Below are 20,230 nucleotides of genomic sequence, written 5' to 3' on the forward strand. Positions count from 1 at the left end.
GTTTAGGGCTGCCAAGGGCTGAAGCCTTCTCATGCAGCATCCTGCAGAATGTTGGTACCAACCCATGACAGGTACCAGTCCATTTACAGTTATGTGCAAAACCTATTCACCCACACTCACACTGGAGCTATTTAGAACTGATGGCAAATCTAACATGCACATTTTAGGATGTGGGAGAAAATGGAGTACCCAGGTGTGCAAACTCCACACAACCCAGTCGATTGCATCCAGTGCTAATGCACGTTACAGCATAACTTATTTACCTGTACTGCATTAGAAAAAGAAAGCCAGTAATGTATGCTCAAAAGGTTAGTGAGTCAAGACATTCAGAACTGGAAACAATTTTTGCATTGTGTCACGTAGAAAACCACTAAGAGCGTACAAAATTAGCAAGTAAGAAGGACCGTCTTTAAATTTCAATGTGGATCTACAGGCACGTCACAGGCCGTTTCCAAAGTGGCACTGGAGCATGCAGGGTCAGAGGGCCCACATTACGGCCTCACGCCTCCCACCTGAGGCTGGAAAAAGTTACTGGGTATCACTCTGCATATTTTGCTGCTCATGTGCAAAAGCACACCAATCCTTCTCAAAGTACGACTTAGCTGGCAATCAGGACTGACTTCCCAGCACAGATAGCTCAGATCACCACATACTCAGTGGAAAGGTGCTGCACAGATTTGGGAATTCAAGTAGGATACGATAAGGGTGACATATCTACATGAAGACACTGACCAAATACACTTGCATACAAAAGCAGTTATTCCATTTGAATCATAACTCGTATGCAGAGCGACTTACATGGGAGTAAAAATGATTCCTGAATCAGAGCAAAACAATGTATTAGTCCATACATAATATCTACTTTATGTTACTATAATTTATACAGAAAAGTGTGATAAACACAAAACATAACAAAGCAATATACTCTCTATATATAAAATCCTAAGCTTAAAAGTGCAACGATTTTATATCACGTTTTAAATCTGGCTTATTTTAAAACCTACATATACCTGTATATGTTTGGTTTCATTCTTTTCAGAATTTATCAAACTTTAATGTGATGTTGCTAGATTGTAAGATTCTTATTCCGTTTGTAAATTATAAACTAAAAAATATCAAGAACTCACATCTTGTGAGACAGGACTTTGTGCCAAAAGATTTAACCACGCCCGGGGCCGGAAATAAAAGACAAAGAGTAGGACAGCTGCTGTACAGGCTTTTAAATGTTCAAAGCACCGCACGAGATGCAGATCACGCAGCACAGCAGCAGCAGCAAGGCAGCAGCTGATCGAGTAAAGAGGAGGTTAAAAAAAAAAAAACCAAACTGTACTTGTTTCCTATTGTATCACCGTTTAAGAGGGGGTTTTGGAGGAGCAATCGCGTCTCCTTGGGGTGCATTCAGTCCCCCTCTTCACAACGTGAGCAGCAGAGATGCAAAGTGGCTGGCAAGCGAACCGAGGAGGGGGGGGAACCCCCTAGTAGTAATATTTTAGGAAAAACAGCAATTTGTGACAGGGACGTGAGCACCAAGAATGGCAGGAGAGGCTTTACCTTTCTGCACTCCTCAGCTGGATGAGTGGGTTAGACATTAGGTGGATCAACATACGCCTTTTTTTCCATTAGAAAGTGTTTCGTCTTGATAGGCACTACATAAATAAAACCTGATTAATGAAGACACCAGAAATGTCAGTGATATATACTCGTGGTTTTGTTTTTGTAGCTGTAAGGGTGTCACGCAAGGATCCTCACTATTAAATCTGGATGGATGTGGCAGTGAAAATTTCTCTGCAATATATAATGCGATATTCAGACGCCTGGCAGACAGATCAAACGGAATATTTTTAAAAAATGATTTAATGGGATATAATGGGGGAATATTGAAAATATGATTTATCTAATTCGTGTCTGCAACAACTAGGCTCTGGCAAAAGGTTTAACCTTTAGCTTAAATATCACAAGCACTTGGAATGCAGTTTATGGATTACATGTCTACACAAAGGGCGCCCCACATTTTACACCCTGTCACGTACAGCAGACAATAGAACTGATTCAATATTTGGAAAAGAGCAATAATTTGGTCAAGCCCAACATCTCAAGAGATAGGACTCTGCCAATTATTTTTCTAAATGATTTGACAGGGTGAATCTACTTAAGATTAGAAATGAATCTCTGTAAAGACTTGACTTCAAGGAGGTTTAAAGTCTTAATATGATTTTTTTTTTAAAGATGTAAGTCATAGTAGGAGATCAAATTCCCTGACAACATAGCTACTAGTCGGAGAGAGCGTAGAGAATGGTGGAAGGTGAAACCTTCAAGCTTCTTAGAAGAGGCAGGATGAGTCATGTCTGCTTGGAAATAAATCAAATGTACGTGGCTCTGAAATCTTCAGTCACCTTAAAACAGTTGTCTCAATGCATTTGCAATTGATTCCCACAAGCCTTCTGCTCGGAAACGTTTCTTCCCTTTCATTTTGATGGTTTTAAAAGTCAACAGGGTGACTCTAGGTGAGCAGGGGTCCATCTGCAATAAGAACAGCAACAGTAAAAATGTGGCCAAAGCATGAGTCATGAGGTATTACAGGCCTGTGGTGAACCATACCCAAGGTCACAAACCCACAATCAATAGGAAGGCAGGCTACCCAGTCAGCGTCCGTGATAAATTACAGGTATGAGTAGTCCCATAATATATGAGCCAAGTTTCTTTGACAAAAAAAGTGCCTATTTTTTATTTCATCTCCAGGAAAGGACCACCTAAGAGGAAAACAAATCCACTAATAACTCAAAAAGAGCTTTCAGCAGGACCTTGGCTCAGAAAAAACACTGGCTGTATATTCTGGAAAGACTTCTTAAAAAGCACATTTTCTTAGCATTTTACCCAAGAAAAAAATCTTCTTTAGAATGGAAATATAAGTAAAACTCCTTGCTGAGCAGTAAAGAGAAATCTCTTTTACTATGAAATCCTGTACTGTCCCATATAGTATCTGATGTGGAAATCTGGCTGTTAATATGCAAAGATGAGTACACAGCGTGAATCAATCAAGTCTTCAGTTAGACAAGACAAAAAACAGTTTAAACAGCAATTGATAAATCAATTACATGTAAATGCAGTGTAGGCATATGTTTTACCTTAAACCAGGATTTTACTACTTCAGAGATGACCCGGAGTACAAAGTGCACCCACTGCATCTGACATTTCAAGCTTCAATGACTCCATTTTTTTCTATAAAAGATATACAGAAAAAAGCAGCATTATCATTTTTATGTCATCACAGAAAACACTAACAGAGGCTTTGGGATTTATTATTAAATTACAATAGTCAGAAATTCACTGTGCTTCCTTTGTGCTGAAGCTGGCAAACTAAAATTCAATTCCGTAACACCCATCCGATTTAAACATAAGCCAGATTACATCTGCTATGCTCCAAAGTACTTGAATTCTAAATAGCAATCACAATCAACCTTTACATGTCTACAGATAAATGGAGTGAGTACCTGCACACAAGGTATAATTCTATAAATCTTTATTGAAAAATTATGTAACAGGCAGAAAGAAAGAAAAATAAACAGCAACAGGGATGTTGTCATCTTTCACTCATTCAGACTGCAAACTCCAATTACATTTATCTGCTGTAATTCTCAATGCCTGACATTTCATGAATACATATATACACACACACACATTATATATATATATATATATATATATATATACACATATACACACACACATACATACTGTAACAGATAACCACAGACAGACACGACACTAATGTCCAAAACACACGGATTTACTAATACAACTATTTACAGGTTCCCGCGACTCACACACTAATTCTCCAGTCCATTGTCTCTCTTCGGCCGCCTCCAACTCCTCTCTTGCAAGCTCCGTCTTCCTCCTCTCGACTCCGGCTCCCTGATTGGAGTGAGGCGGCCCCTTTCATCTTGTCCCGGAGGTGCCCAACAATGTACTTCCAGCAGTACTCCCCAGTGTGGCAGAAGTGCTGCCCTTGCACCCGGAAGCACTCAGGGCATAAGCCATCCTTGGTCTGTCAGCACTTCCTGGCGTCCCAGAAGTGCTGTCCCCCAGGGAGCAAGGACCGGCCAAGTACCCAGGGAAATGAAGCGCCGCTCTCCCGGTTCCTCCTTCCTCCAGGCATCCCGGGTTCCTGGCCATCTATCATCCCCAGCTGAAGGCCATAGGGTGAAGCGGCTCGTCCCGCGAGGGCTGTCCTTCGACAGGTTGGGGCGCCTGCCTGTCATGGGTCACAGTTCCGCCTTGAAAAAGACACAAGGGCAGGGAGGCGCGTCCCTGACATCATCCATCAGCGTATACGGACAGTGCCTCCACTTGTGACCACTGTTATTACAGTTAAAGAACCGGTGCTTCCCTCCATGTCCCCGTGCCCTCCAGACATGGCAACAGGACAGGTGTCTGTGCTCCACCTGGTCCCCAGCCAGTCTCAGGGCTTCCCTCTGCACCTGCAGAGGGCGGCTCTCGACAGCAGGTGGGCACACAGGCCCAGCCTGCCCCTTGCCAGGAGGTCCAGACCTCTGTCTCTGGATCCTCCTCTTTACACTCTGGGACGCAATGACGGTCTGGGTCTCCTTATGAGATAGAGAGAGACCCAGCACCGTCTGCGTTCCTGTTGACCTCAGCGAGACTGCCGCTGGCTTTTGGAGCGATATGCTTCGGCAACCAGTACTCACCAGCTGGCTCCTCACACCGGATGCGCCTCCACAGAACGATTGACCATCATCGCCGCGTCCACTATCAGAGCCCCTGCTACTTGATTCCGATCAGAATTATCATGGGTCTTTTTGCTAGGGTCTCCCTTTTTATTTACGGTGTCGGTTTCACCTACCTTCACCGTCACATCTCTCCGGCTGGAGAATCCAACGTTGCGTCCACTCGACCAGTCTGACACCTCCTTCCGGGCCGCACACGCTTTTTCCCCCAGCGCCTTGATGACCTTCCGGAGAGCTCTACAAACCTGCAAAAGCGACCGGATGGGCTGAAGGATCCCCTCCAGCTTGCGTACGGCCACAAGCACAGCAAGTAAATTAGCCAGCAGGGGGTTTGCTTTCTGCTCTCCCTCTCCTGCCGGTCATGAGCCACACACACCCTCTGTCGGGTCCTTCCACGGAGAGGGGAGAAAGGTTCACCGCCCCTGCTTGCACTATGCTAATCGCAGGAGGCCGGCACACACCCTCCAACCCCTTACCTGCGTCATGAGGCGTATCCAGGCCCCTCGCCATTGCCTGCTTCTTCAGGCCACTCCCAAGGGAATAGGAATCCAGGCGGTCCTTCACCAAGTAAGATATTTTCGACAACGGCAGGCTCAAATCCTCCTCGGACTTTGTCCCACCGTCGACTCCGGGATCAGCATTTTTTCGGCCAGCCAAACACCTCCGGATGGTCATGTAATTGATAGCTCGGCCACAGACAGACACAACACCAATGTCCAAAACACACGGGTTTATTAATACAACTATTTACAGGTTCCCGCGACTCACACACAACTTCTCCAGTCCTTTGTCTCTCTTCGGCTGCCTCCACTTCTATCTCACAAGCTCCGTCTTCCTCATCCTCCTGACTCCCTGGAGTGAGGCGGCCCCTTTTATCTTGTCCTGGATGTACTTCCAGCAGCACTCCCCAGTGTGGTGGAAGCGCTGTCCCCCAGGGAGCAAGGACCGGCTGAGTGCCCAGGGAAAAGAAGCGCCATTCTCCCAGTTCCTCCTTCCTCCAGGCATCCCGGCAGGGCAGGGACACCTCCACGCTGGAAAGACCAGGTGTGGCCAGAACGTTACATCCCAAGGAACGCTAGATGGCAGCCCCCCTGGGTTGCAGCAGTGCCTCGGACTTCCGCAGGGAATCATGGGAGTGGGAGTTTGATGCTGCCCTGTTGGGATCCATGGGCGCTGCCAGAGAGTGCTGCAGCTGAGACAAGAGGTGCTGAGCCTGGAGAGCAGCTCTTCCACCACACCCTGAAGTGCTGCCAGAAGTAGGTCAACGAGCACCTGGAGCACTTCTAGGTGACACATATAAGGGGCCAGCAAGCAGTATTCCAGGAGCCAGAGTCGGGAGGAGAAAACGACCGAGAGACATAGAAAATAAGAAAGCAAAAGAAAGAGTAAAGAAGGTGCGTGTTTGGGCTGTTGTGCGCTTTTTGGACTTGGTTAGCGTGTTAGAGCACCATCTATCTTCCAGTATATATTTGTGAACAGAAAAGAAGCATCCTGTAAAAAATATTGCCAGTAACAAACAAAGTGCTTTTCCACCAGCTCCAGAAACAAGATTAATTCTTTATTACATTTTTCATGGTCCCCTGAAAACACACATACATTATATTAGCAGAACAGGTTCCTACTCTACATGTGGAACAGATGCCAGCTGAGAAATGTCTTATTGAAGGTCTGGTGACATGGAGGTCATTGAATGGTCTGAATTCAGATAATAAGCTTGTTCTCAATCGATGGTTACATATCTGAAACTTTTGGAACAACCTGCTTTTAATTCAGACGTTTTTCATTTATGAAATATACACTTACCTGTAAACCTTTGGTGAAAGCAGCAGCCCTGGAACAGGTGGATCATATATCCGAGAAGCATGTTGACAGCTGATGCAAGAACAGACCAAAAGACAAAGTCCCAAATTGCCATAGCTAAGAGTGCTTTCAAAAAGATGGAGTGGGTTTTGTTATCAAAAAGCGTGTAATGACTTGACAGTGAATACTGAAATGTCAACTCTTCTGTATGGTTGTGAGAGTTGGACGATTAGCAAAGGAATGACTCAGGAATTGCTAGAGGTTGATTGTAAAAAGACAAATTCAATTTGTTGGGCACATGCTGTGAAAAGAAAAACTGGAGGAACTAGTATTGACCAGACGGATAGATGGTAAACGGGCAAGGGGTCGTCAACAAAGAAATTTCTTGGCTGGCTACAAGGAGTAACTGGAATGAAGACACTCAACGTATTGTGGAATCTTAAATACAGAGATGAGATGCGATGAAAAGGACATGGAAATTTGATCAGTAATGATGTGAAGGGAACAGTATACAGCCCCACTAATAAAATAATACATCTTAAACAAAACCCACTAATAAAATAATACATCTTAAACAAAAGTATTGAAAATATAATAAAATGAACAATTAGCGCTACAGGTACTTCCTCATCTTCCATGTGGACAAATATGAAAATGTCCAATACTTGCCTTTCATGTAATCAGTAGCAATGTCTTTGTTCTTTCTTGCAATGGAAAATATGTGGAACCAGCATATCAGCCTTATTCTAGTTGCTGGTGTTAGTGGAAAAGTGGCATACATCACTGAATTTTTCAAAAAATAAAAGACATGCTGTTTAGAAACCTTTATAGTAAGTGTTTGATTTTTATCCTTCAAAGTTTAAAAGAACTTTCTACCCAACCTACAGTTCATTGCAGTATTAGTATGGTAAAACAGCTAAAAAGCATTGTACTTTCAAGAGCAAAGAAAAGCAAATTTTCTAAAAATAAGAGGGGATGGGAGGTGGTGGAGATAATATTTTTATGTTAATGCAATTCTATGTCCATGTTAAATACTGCATTCTGGCATATTAAAACTCCACATTTTTGCCCACACTGATAGATGACCTGTAATCACAAAATCAATGGTAGTACTTTATTTTATTTTATTTTTTTTTACATACAATACATAAAAAATAAATTTCACATTACATTGTAATAAAAAAAAAATCGCTTAAAGTTTCCTGAAATTTTCATATCAACTCTAATACCTATGACAAGTCCTTCTCTGTCATCATAACCAAATATATGGAAATTAAGTTAATAAATGAAATTAATATTCTTGTGTATTTATACACACCATACTCGATAACATATATAAATTAAAAGGGAAAAAAAAACCAAAGAAAATGTACACAACATAAAGAAATACTACACAGTGAATTATCCCACCATTATTGTTCAGTAGATTTTCGCAAGGCACACCAGAGTGTGATGGTCTGACAGAAGGAAAGGAAGAACAAAGTTAGCGATCAGCTTTTAGACACATTCTGAAGATTGCCATCCTAATCTGTTTAGATTTTGTAGTGTTGTATACTGCCTTTGCTCACAACAGGCGAGGATAAACTAGCATAAAGCTGCTCATACAAAGGGGGCTTTGACCTGGTAGATAAGGACTTTGCTCTACAGTGCACTATATTTAACCATTCCTGCATAACATGTTAAACTAAAAGTGAGACAAAACGCATTGGGCAAAAATGGAGCAGGTTTATATATATATAAAAAAAAACAAAAAAAAAAAACAATATTAAATAGCAAGAGAATGCACCAAAGGATAAATTTAGAAGACATTTCTCATTATGAAACACAAAACACTTGTTATATTTAATAAAACAGCACACTGCTATACCAGTATATGCACAGCATGCATGTTTTTTTAAGTCATTAACTGTACTGTATTTGATATACTGTATACAGCAGGTACACAGATAGAAATCACTGAAGGGACTAGGAGACCCAGGACTAAGATCTCACAAAAAATACACTGCCATCTACCGCTCAAAGTATATATATATATATTTATATTATTTTAAAAATGCTTATGAAGAAGATGGAATCTTCACTCTTGTCATAAACGCGGGTAGTTCTTGCAATTTGTGTTCTGGAAGTAGGCTTGATAGACCAACAAAAGTTGTAAAGTATGAACACTTTAACAAATGAGCATTTTCCAGATCTAAACCTTGAGTAAATTCTTACTTACAATTCTTAAAAAAACAACTTTCTTGTATGTTTTGATTTTAATAATAAAGACTCAGCAGAATCAAGAAACGCACAAATGCTCAACTACATTAAGACAAAAACTAAAGGATCTACAAATTGTGGGGCTAATATAAAACACCAGTTAATGATCTGCTAAGCTGAATCTCTCTCATCACACACCTGCAAAGTTGAAAACATCTTTTAACCTTTTTCATACTTTATACTGAACTTCTATCTTTACATTCCAGCCCAATACAGTTCCAGTATAGGGGTGATGTTTAAATAAAATGCTGATCCAATTTCATAATACAGTGTGTTTACGATAATATATCTAAAATTTAATGTGTTTTAACACAGATCTGAAATTATATATTTCATATTTTTAGTTTTATTTTCACTTTTCTTTTAAGGAAACAGTAAAAGAAACTGATACCTATTTTGGCTCCTCCTTTGATTTCAAAATACATGCACAGGACTTTATGGATTAAAGCCATTCTCTACTGAGTTTTTCCCACCAAGGAAGACCCCTGCTTTTAAAGTTGTTTCTTGGGAATAATCAACTCAGAAAATACTTTACAAGTGAGAAATAAAGTTGAATAAGTGACAATGAAAACACTTCAACAAAGTCCCATATACTGCATTTAATACACGTTTTAAAACACCACTTCCTTGTTGTGCTTGAAGTATAAAACTTATGTAAGAAAAAAATGAAAATAAGCAACAGTATGAATATTAAAATGGAAAATAGTCAGAGATAATGCAGTTAAAGGGCAAAGGATAAGTGGAAAAAAGAAACAAATTAAATGAGTTGAGGAGATAAAGAAAAAAATAAAGCAAAAAATGTGGTATGCATTAAAATAGACAATCTGCAGTTTCCCAAGCATATCACAGACTGCAGTGTTGCCTGTTAAAAAAAAAAAAAGTTTACCTTTAAATAGAATTCATTTAAAAACTGATGGGTTAGAATAAGAAAACAAAATTCTTAATGATACAGGTTTTTAATACAATTATAAATAATTTTATTGTAACAAAAAGCATAACGAGATTAGTTTTCTTCATATTTTTCAACATATTTTACAAGGAAGGAGAAAGTGGAACCGATTGTAGAAACGCATGTCAAGTGGCACATGGTGATTCGCTGGACAAGGTTGGTAAATCAACCAATCAGGAAGGAGGTAGGATGGGGCCAGCCGTTGTGTGAAGTGCCGGAATGAGCACCCATTGCAGGTTTTCAGAGCAAGACGGCTGTAAAAGAAAGCGTTACCAACAGGTTATTTCAATTTTAACTTGTAAATTAAATAATCAAGTCTGCGTGCACGGTAATAATTTGATTTACTTTTTAATTCTAAAATATTTATAGCACGTTTTTAGGGGAAAAGACCACAAGTAATAAACAGCAAGAAAATCTATACTAAAACTAATATATCATTTAATGTTGGTCTAATAAGTGATAATAAATCAATCTTTATTTTATGTAGCATCACACAAAACCAAAAATAAACAATATATACAATAACATACAGTATGTTGCAGTCATAGACATAAGTATTGATAATTAAAAAGCAGAAAAATGCAGTAAATTAGATGAATAACTTGAGACTACAGATTGTAGTTTGGCCTGGAGTGTCTAAGCCTATAGCAGCACCTCCAGGTATTACCAATTCTGGGCTCTGAAGTGCAGCACAGAAAAGCAGCATTGGATTTATTTACACTGAGCACAAATTACAAATCAGTAATTGAACTGTGATTATAACCACAGTACCTTTTAGGTGTATATTCCATTAAACCAATTGTAGGCAATCTATTAGGAGTTTGTCTTAGTGGTTTTAAGAAATATGCAGTGCTTGTTTAGAATCTCTTTTTGTTTATACAGACTCCATAATCAAGACAGTGAATTACACATTTTTCCCTACTTATGGTCCATCAAACAATATAGAATGTAAAGTCAATTCACAATGTCCTGGATCATGGAGCATCCAACCAACAGATAGCAGTTGCGAGGCTGACAGACTGTGTATCAGAAATGGTGGTGTGTAATACTGGAGCACCTCAGAGAACTGTCCTATCTGTTTTTCTATTTACCCTCTACACAACACGATTCCAGCTAAGCTCAATAACAGCACTTGCCATTTACAGAAATTTTCAAATGACTCAACCATCATAGGCTGCATTAATAAGGTGGACAAGTCTGAGTGCAGGAAGGTAGAGGAGGACTTCATCCTGTGGTACAGGGACAATAACCTGCAACTGAACATCAACAATATAAGAGCTGGTGATGGACTCTAAGAGCCATTCAGGGGGAGAATGCACATGGTGGTACAAGTACAAGTACAAGTGTACAAGTGGTACAAAGCTACAAGTACCTGGGGGTTCACATGAACAACCGGACTGGTCTGATAACACAGTGGTGCTGTACAAGAAAGGTCAGAGCAGGCTGTACTTGCTAAGACGACTCAGGTCTTTTGATGTGTGTAGCAAGCTGCTGGAAATGTTCTACTGGTCCATAGTACCCAGTATGGTGTTCTATGCTACAATCTCCTGAGGAAGCAATTTGAGCTCAAAAGAAGCACAATGTCTTGCTCATCCATCACATTGCAAACCTTGGGACATATTGGAATCTGTTGTGGAAGAGAATGACAGTAAAATTGGATAGTATCATGACAAATCCTCTCCAGAAGGTGCTCTCTTAAAGCACATTTAGTCACAGACTCATTCTACAATGGTGTGCTAAGAAGCACCTCTGAGGGTTTTTTCTGCCCACTGCTATTAGGCAATTCAATGCTGCAACCCAATGTACTCATTCAGTATTTTTACTTTATATTTTTATTTAACAATTGATTAACTGTATTATCTGTTCTGTGAGTTTGTATCCTCATTTTTATGTGTATGATGCTGTATGCATCTGAATTTTCCCATGGGATTAATAAAGTTTAATCTAATCAAAAGGTTAGTTAAAGCAATCAAATTTGATTACATAAATTAACAAAATTAAGAAAAAAAAAGGGATCTTACTCCATTGGGCCCTTGAGCAAGGCCCATAACATGGAAATTACTCCAGGGGCACTGTGCAATGGCTGACCGTGCACTTTGACGTCAAAAGGTCAAGCATAAAGATAATTTCCCCATAAGGATTAATAGTGTATCAAATACCAAGAAATAAACTAAAGACAAAATAACTAAAGAGAAACCTTAATAGTTTTTTTTTTTTACCTTCACTGTAAAAAATTGAAAATATAATTATGCGAGTCTTACAGAATCAATAATATTTTACTCAATGTTGTAAAAGCATATTAAATCATTGATCAATAGTCCTTATAAATGAATTTAAACAAATATAAATATGTGCTGTATTAATAAATAATTCTAGCAATGAAAGAAGAATAAATGTTCTTCTTCCAATCCATTTTGATCAAAGTTATAGTCAGATCCATACTGTATTTGGACAGTAACACAATTTTCATAATTATGGCTCTATATGCCACCACAATGGATTTGAAACAAAGCAATCAAGATGTGTTTGAAGACTTTTCTTTCAGCTTTAATTAAAAGGGGTTTAACAGAAATATTATATTAACTATTTAGAAAAGACAGACATTTTTATACATGGTCCAACTATTTTCAGAGACTCAAATGTATTTGATCATTTGACTGGCAAGCTGTTCTACAGCCAGGTGGGAGCAGGTCCTTCATTATTTTATTAATTATTAAACAGGCAAAATGTCTGGAATTTATTCCATGTGTAGAGTTTGCATTTGGAAGATGTCACTGTGAACTCTAAATATGAGTTCCAAAGAGCTGTCCATGCAAGTAAAAACAGTCTATCATTAGGCTGACGAAACAAACAGACTTTTAGAGAGATAGCAGAAACACAATGAGTGGTCATATCAACCATTTGGTTCATTCTTAAAAAGAAGGAACAAACTGGTGAACTCAGCCACCCAAAGGTCTGAACCCCACAGAAGACAACTATGCTGGATGATTCCAGAATTCTGTCCTTTGTGAATATGAACCCCTACATCAACAACAATTAGCCAAACCAAGAACACTCTCCAAGACGTAGACCTATCATTGCCAAAGTCTACAATCAAGAGAACTGCATTATCAAACTGCCTTACCTTAACCTGTCGTGTCTCTATTTGTTTTGTTTTTTCTGTCTTATTAGATGCAACAGAGAATGCACATTTCATGTTTTCTTGTGTAAACATGACTAAATAAAGCAACCTTGAACCTATCATTGCCAAAGTCTACAATCAAGAGAACACTTCATGAAAGTAAAGACAGAGGGTTAACCACAAAGTGTAAACAAATGGTAAACTTCAAGCATAGGAAGGACAGATTAAACTTTGCCAAAAACATTTTTTAAACTCCTGTCCAGTAATGGAACAATTTTCTTTGGACAAAGGAAAGTAAGATCAATATTTACCAGAATGGAAAGAGAAGAGCATGGAGAGGTGATGAAACGACTCATGATCCTATGAATACCACATTATCTTTGAAACATAGTGGAGGCAGTCTTATGGCATGACTATGCATGGCTGCGAACAGAAGTCAGTCACTACTGTTTATTGATGATATGACTGCTGGCAGAAGCAGCAGGATGAATTCTGAAGTGTACAGGGCTATACCATCTTCTCAAATTAGGCCAAGTGTTGCGAAACTAATAGGAAGGCAATTCACAGTACTGATGGACAATGAGCCAAAACATATTGCTAAAGTAAACCAAGTGCTTTTCAAGGCAAGAAAGTAGAATATTCCTCAATGGACAAGGCAATCAACTGACCTCAACACAATTGGACATGCATGTCACTTGATGAAGACAAAACAAGCAGCAATTGAAGACAGCTGTAGTAAAGGTCTGGAAAAGTATCACTGATGTTGGAAACCCAGCAACTGAGATGGCAATGGGCTCCAAACTTCAGGCAGTCATTAACTGTAAAGGATTCTTAACCAAATATTTAAAATGATCATTATATTTATGATTATGGTAGTTTGTCCAAATACTTTTTAGCCCCTGAAAATAGAGGGACCATGTATTAAACTGTCTTTTCTAAACAGTTCATACAATATTTTTGTTAAACCCCTTGAATGAAAGCTGAAAGTCCAGAGTCACATCTTGACTGCTTTGTATCATATCCATTGGGGTGGTGTACAGAGCCAAAATTATGAAAACTGTGTCACTGTCCAAAAACTTATGGACATGATGTATGAGAAACGGAAAGAATAATGTAATAAAGTTAGTGGGCTAGTAACAACATGCTCAATTTGGATTTACATTTTTATTGTTTTCTTATGACAAACACTTTAATTTAAATATACTTATGTAAAAACTTGTATACATTTTATTTGAATTTTTTACTTTAATACTCATGGAAGTCAGAAAAAGGCAGCAAGCATCTTTTACTACAGAAAACAGAGGGCATCCCGACAAGTCTGCCAAAGTCAGGCGATCAAACCTGAGTGTTGTGGAGTAGTTGGAGATATGATTTGACAGCATTCGGCCCACTGACACTCCCAAATATATAGGCTAATTCAGGGGTAATGTTGGGGATATTCTAGGAACACCCAAGATGAGACAAGGATAATATACAAACTCCACATAAACAATGCCAATCTAAAAATTTTGGATCTATGAAGCAGCAACTCTAACCACTCTAACTTTATGCGGTTTAATGGAAGTGGCACAAGCCAGGTCAGATTTTGTTCACATATAAAAATGGGTCAGGTGTCAAAGCTGGTCTTATAATGAGCATATATTTCATAAAGACTATCTTTAAATCAAAAAAAAGGAAAATATTTAAAAATTATGTGTAATCACGTATGTGTTTTAGAATTTAAGCTATAAATAAGAAATAATGGTTCCAAGTAATTTTAAAATCCACAGAAAGGCCTAATTTAAGGACAGCTGTGATTTCTGAATGCCTCTGAAACAAATGTCTATTTTGTTGGCCTCATAGATTTAAGTATGTTGGTATTGGCATTGCAAAAGTCCTTTTTCTTTACTTTCTTTCTATTCATTATACTGGAAACAGATTGTTGGAGTAATCTCATTTTTTGCGTGTAAGCCTGGGCCATATTTTTCCTTGCTTTGAGAAACCTTTATTAACATTTCAGGAAATTGCAAATGCTGAACCAATTCTTTGGCACCATACTGTAACATAGCTCCTCATTTTAAAATTCTTTGGGTAACTACTTCTATGAAAACATAGTTAGGAAACTGACAAGTTTACAGATAATTAAGTAGATAGAATACTTTTACTATACTTGAATTCCACTAGAGTACATGCAGAGAACAAGTGCAAATGTTGGTGAATAATTTTCAATTACATATTATACAAATTAAATATAAGCTTTAAACAGTTTTAAAACACAACTTTCCATTTAAGGTCTAAGTGCCAAGAAACGCATTTACTAACAAAACAATAAACAAAAACACAACAGAAAAATTCAAAATTCTTTCAAGAGCATATTTCAAGCTGGTGAAGATGTTTAGCAGAGTTACATGTTTTTTCCTCTGAGAGATCTGTAAAATGTCAAGTCCCTTGAGCTCAAATGTTACAGTTCTTGAAAGCACCTTGAAAAGTTCCTTACTGGCTTTCAGAAATTTATTACGCACAAACTAGGTTGGAATTTTAGTCCTGGTTGATCTTTATGATAGATTAGCCTCTTATGCATAATTGCTCAAAAGCCACAGAGCAAAGGGGAAAACATGTTATTTAGAAATAATGGCTGTGAAATGAGTCATGACAAAAATGCCGGGGCCAAGTAAAGGCAGCTGTGATTGATAAAAACAAAACCCACACTGAAATCACGCAATCAGGCACAATCCATAAGTCTATGAGTGGAAACAATAACATTTGTACCATGTGAGAAACTGTGAAGCCAGTTTCATTCACTCTGCATTTGGCACTCTCATTTCTCATCTATGCCATGCTCTATTAAAAAAAATACAGTTTCAGTAACAAGATGTTCAGATGCACATGTACATAAATCATTTCCACCTCTCAATTAAATTTCCTGTTTTTTGCTATTTATCATTGTAGCACATATGGAGAAGACAACAAATCATAAACAGATGATTGAGGAAAGCAGACACAAACGGGAAATGCTGACATTAACATCTTGAAGCAACCATGAACAAAAAAAAATGACTATGCTGTCTAATCATATAGCTTTCAGAAAGAGAATACAGTGGTCAATAAACTGATAATTACGCTGGGCAAATTAACTTGCCAAAAAAATTAAAGAGTCATCCAAGAACAAGGAAAATTTTAAGACTGTAAAACACTGAAATGCACTAACAATTTAATTCTGGATACGAACATATAATAGAGACGTGGTAGCAATTTTACTTTTGGGTCACTTTTTCAATGAGCAGTCCAATTTCACTAGTTTAAAGACCATCTTAACTCATATGTGGCAGATGAGAGCAGGGGGGGTTGGTATAAAAAACAGTTCAACACTTGATTGTGGTATCTGCCCTTCATTGATTGATTATACTAATAAAGGGCTTTCAGGATTTCAGAATTACTCAGAACAACAATTTTAAAATAATAATTTGCAGTGTAGACGTATAATGCTTAATGCTATTTCCTGATTTAACAGTACCAGTCAATAAATCCTGGTCAATATATAGATGTTAATACCCAAAATACTAAATGTGAATTTCTACTATCTATACAAATAAACATACTGGGAATTAATTACTAGGTAACAAAATAAGTGACAATATTGTTTTTATAACATATATATTTAAACAGTATATGAACAGAATTAAGACTTTGAAAAAAAAAACAAAAAACAAAACAAAAATCACATTTAATTAAGGTCTTCTAAGCAGTGTATATCTTGGTTAAACAAAACTGTAGTCATCAAAAGCCTGTAATACTGGAGACTGTAATCTGTAAGATACATTTTTGTGCAACTTTTACAGTATCAATAATGACAAAGCTAAAAATATTTAAAAGTAATGTATTCGAATATTTTAGCAAATTTTAAGAGATACACTACTTTGAAAAAGCATTAAGCTCCCAAACCTTTTTTTTATGTAGATGATTGTCACAGCTTGTAATTTTTTTTTCAATTTGACTGTAAAATTTTATTTGTAAATCAAACACTCGGTTTCACAATGCTGTCAAAAATGTAAGAAAAATATAAACCATTAAAATATTAAATTACAAAAACTGAAATTTCACCAGTTTGTTACTATTCATCCCTGATCCCCATTCAGTATTTAGTTAAACAGCTATTACAGAAAATAGTCTTTTTGGGTAAGGCTCTGTTAATTTAAACAACATGAAAAAACACATTCTTTCTTGCAAAACTGCCGAGCTATGCCAGGTGTGAGTAATTATTAGGTCTCACTACAGGTGCTCAATGGGTTTAAATTTAGTACTCTGACTACTACTCTGATATCAACTTTCTTAATTTTAAGGCACTGTAGCTCTGGACCATTGTCCTGTCGTAGCACATATTTCCTCCCTAGTTGAAGATTTCTGGCAGAAGAAAACACGTCTTCCTCTAAGAATTCACTGCATTGTACAACATTCATATTCCCTTCAATCCTTAACAGTCCCTGCTGCTGAAAAGCATACTGACAACATGATGCTATCAGCACCACATTTCATAGTAGGGATGATGTTGCAGGGCTGGACAAATCGGTACTTCAGATGCTCAAGATCACTTTTTGATTCCGGATAGGTTTCAGATCTGAAGCCTATAAAATAAACACTATATTGCCAAAGGTACTGGGACACCCCTCCAAATCACTGAATTTAGGTGTTCCAATCACTTCCATGGCCACAGGCGTATAAAATCAAGCACCTAGGCATGCAGACTGCTTCTACAAACATTTGTGAAAGAATGGGTCAGTCTCAGGAGCTCAGTGAATTCAAGCTTGGTACTGTGATAGGATGCCACATGTGCAGTAAGTCCATCCATCATCCAACCCGCTGTATCCTAACTACAGGGTCACGGGAGTCTGCTGGAGCCAATCCCAGCCAACACAGGGTGAAAGGCAGGAAACAAACCTTGGGCAGGGCGCCAGCCTACCGCAGGGCATACACATACACACCAAGCACACACTAGGGACAATTTCGGATCGCCAATGCACCTAACCTGCATGTCTTTGGACTGTGGGAGGAAACCGGAGCAACCGGAGGAAACCCATGCAGACACAGGGAGAACATGCAAACTTCACGCAGGGAGGACCCGGGAAGCGAACCTGCAATAAGTCCATTTGTGAAATTTCCTCACTACTAAATATTCCAAGGTCAACTGTTAGTGGCCTCAGGTGGTTAGAATTGGAGATTGTACATCAGCCACTCTGGTTCTGAACACAGGCACACCACAGGGTTGTGTGCTCAGCCCAGCACTCTTCACATTATTCACGCACGATTGCTCTGCCATCCATGCCACAAATATGGTTGTGAAGCTTGCGGATGATACGACCGTGGTGGGTCTCATATCAGACAATGATGAGACTCACTACAGAGAGGGGATACAACACCTAGCACCATGGTGCTCGGCCAACAACCTCATCTCGAACACCAGCAAGACCAAAGAAGTCATTGTGGACTATAGGAGGTCCAGAAGAACAGAACATGCTCCTATATTCATACATGAGGAGGCTGTAATGTGTGTGGACAATATCAAGTTCTTGGGCATCCACATCACATCGGACCTGACCTGGTCTTTGAACACATCTCACCTGGTAAAGAAGGCCCAACAAAGACTCTTCTTCCTCAGGAAGATGAGATGTGCTGGATTCTCCTCTCGGCTGCTCACAAACTTCGACAGAACCGCTATAGAAAGCATTCTCTGTCACAGTATGACAGTGTGGTACGGCCGCTGCGCAGCACAGGACAGGAAAGGACTCTGTATATGCTGGAAAGGTGCAGAAGAGGGCCAAATGTATAGCTGCGGATCTCACCAATCCGGGAAATGGTCTGTTTGTACCACTTCCTTCGGGAAAGCGGTACAGAAACATAAAAACACGCACCAGCAGACTGAAAAACAGCTTTTTCCCCAGAGCTGTGAAATCCATTGGCCCCTGCTGATACACACACATACATCTACCCCTAACCTGCCCCCCTGTAGACATGCACACACACTTTCCCTTGTAATCAAACACACACTCTTATTCCTCCCCTGCAGACCCACGCACACAGATCACTGGTCTCTGCAGGCGTACTACTTCAGGAAAAGTCTGGACTTGATGATGTCTTATTGCTGCAGTCTTTTATATTTATTTTATTATTTATAGTGTATTGTGTATTTTAAGTATTCTGCTTTGAAGCCGAGTCCTACCAACAAAGAATTTCGTTATGAACAATAAAGAATTCTATCTATTATAACAAAGTGGAAGCAATTGGGAACAACAGCAACTCAGCCCCGAAGTGGTAGGCCACGTAAAATCACAGAGCGAGGCCAGCACATGCTGAGACACACATTGTGCAGAAGTCACCAACTTTCTGCAGTCAACAGCTATAGACCTACAAAACCTCAAGAACAGTGCGTAGAGACCTTCATGGAATGGGTTTACATAGCAAAGCAGCTGCATCCAAGACTTAAATCGCCAAGTGCAATGCAAAGCGTTGGATGCAGTGGTGTAAAGCACACCGCCATTGGACTCTAGAGCAGTGGAGACGTATCCTCTGGTGTCACAAATCACGCTTCTCTGTCTGGCAATCTGATGGACAAGTCTGAGTTTGGCAGTTGCCAGGAGAACGGTACTTGCCTGTCTGCATCGTGCCAAGTACAAAGTTTGGTGGAGGGGGGATTATGGTGTGGGGTTGTTTTTCAGGGGTTGGGCTTGGCCCCTTAGTTTCAGTGAAAGAAACTCTTAATGCTTCAGCATATCAAGCCATATTGGAACATTTTCATGCTACCAACTTTGTGGGAACAGCTTTCGATGGCCCCTTCCTGTTCCAACATGACTGCACACCAGTGCACAAAGCAAGGTGTATAAAAAAAATGGATGAGCAAGTTTGGTGTGGAGGAACTTGACTGGCCAGCACAGAGACCAGACCTCAACCCGATAGAACACCTTTGGGATAAATTAGAGTGGAGACTGCGAGCCAGGCCTTGTCCAACATCAGTGCCTGACCTCACAAATGCTCTCCTGGAAGAATGGTCAAAAATTAACATAAACATACTCCTAAACCATGTGGAAAGCCTTTCCAGAAGAGTTGAAGCTGTTATAGCTGCAAATGGTGGGCCAACTTCATATTAAAGCATATTTATTAAGAATAGGATGCCATTATAGTTCATGTGTGTGTAAAGGCAAGTATCCCAATACTTTTGGCAATATAGTGTATTTTCTGAAACACTAGCAATTTGATAAAAAAGACCCAGTTATTCATGTACAATCTTACTGTCTCTTTTAAAGACAGTTGATTATAGCACACCAGACTGTGGTAACCCGTCTAAAGCCTGGTTTATACTTGACCTGTCTATGCTGCTTGTGAGGA

The 20,230-nt window shown here is 39.2% G+C and overlaps 1 protein-coding gene across 2 annotated transcripts in view; it reads right to left on the minus strand.

The window, feature by feature from the left end:
* Window positions 1-7,637: 7,637 nt before the first annotated feature.
* The window catches only part of golga7 (golgin A7), an 84,075-nt gene continuing 71,482 nt past the window's right edge, over window positions 7,638-20,230 (minus strand). For both annotated transcript variants that reach the window (XM_028798904.2, XM_028798908.2), the window contains exon 6: window positions 7,638-10,007. The gene's annotated coding sequence lies outside the window, so the exon portion shown is untranslated. The remainder of the gene's footprint in view (window positions 10,008-20,230) is intronic.

This window comes from Erpetoichthys calabaricus, chromosome 1, assembly GCF_900747795.2.
Source record: "Erpetoichthys calabaricus chromosome 1, fErpCal1.3, whole genome shotgun sequence".
NCBI classification, from domain to species: Eukaryota; Metazoa; Chordata; class Cladistia; order Polypteriformes; family Polypteridae; genus Erpetoichthys; species Erpetoichthys calabaricus.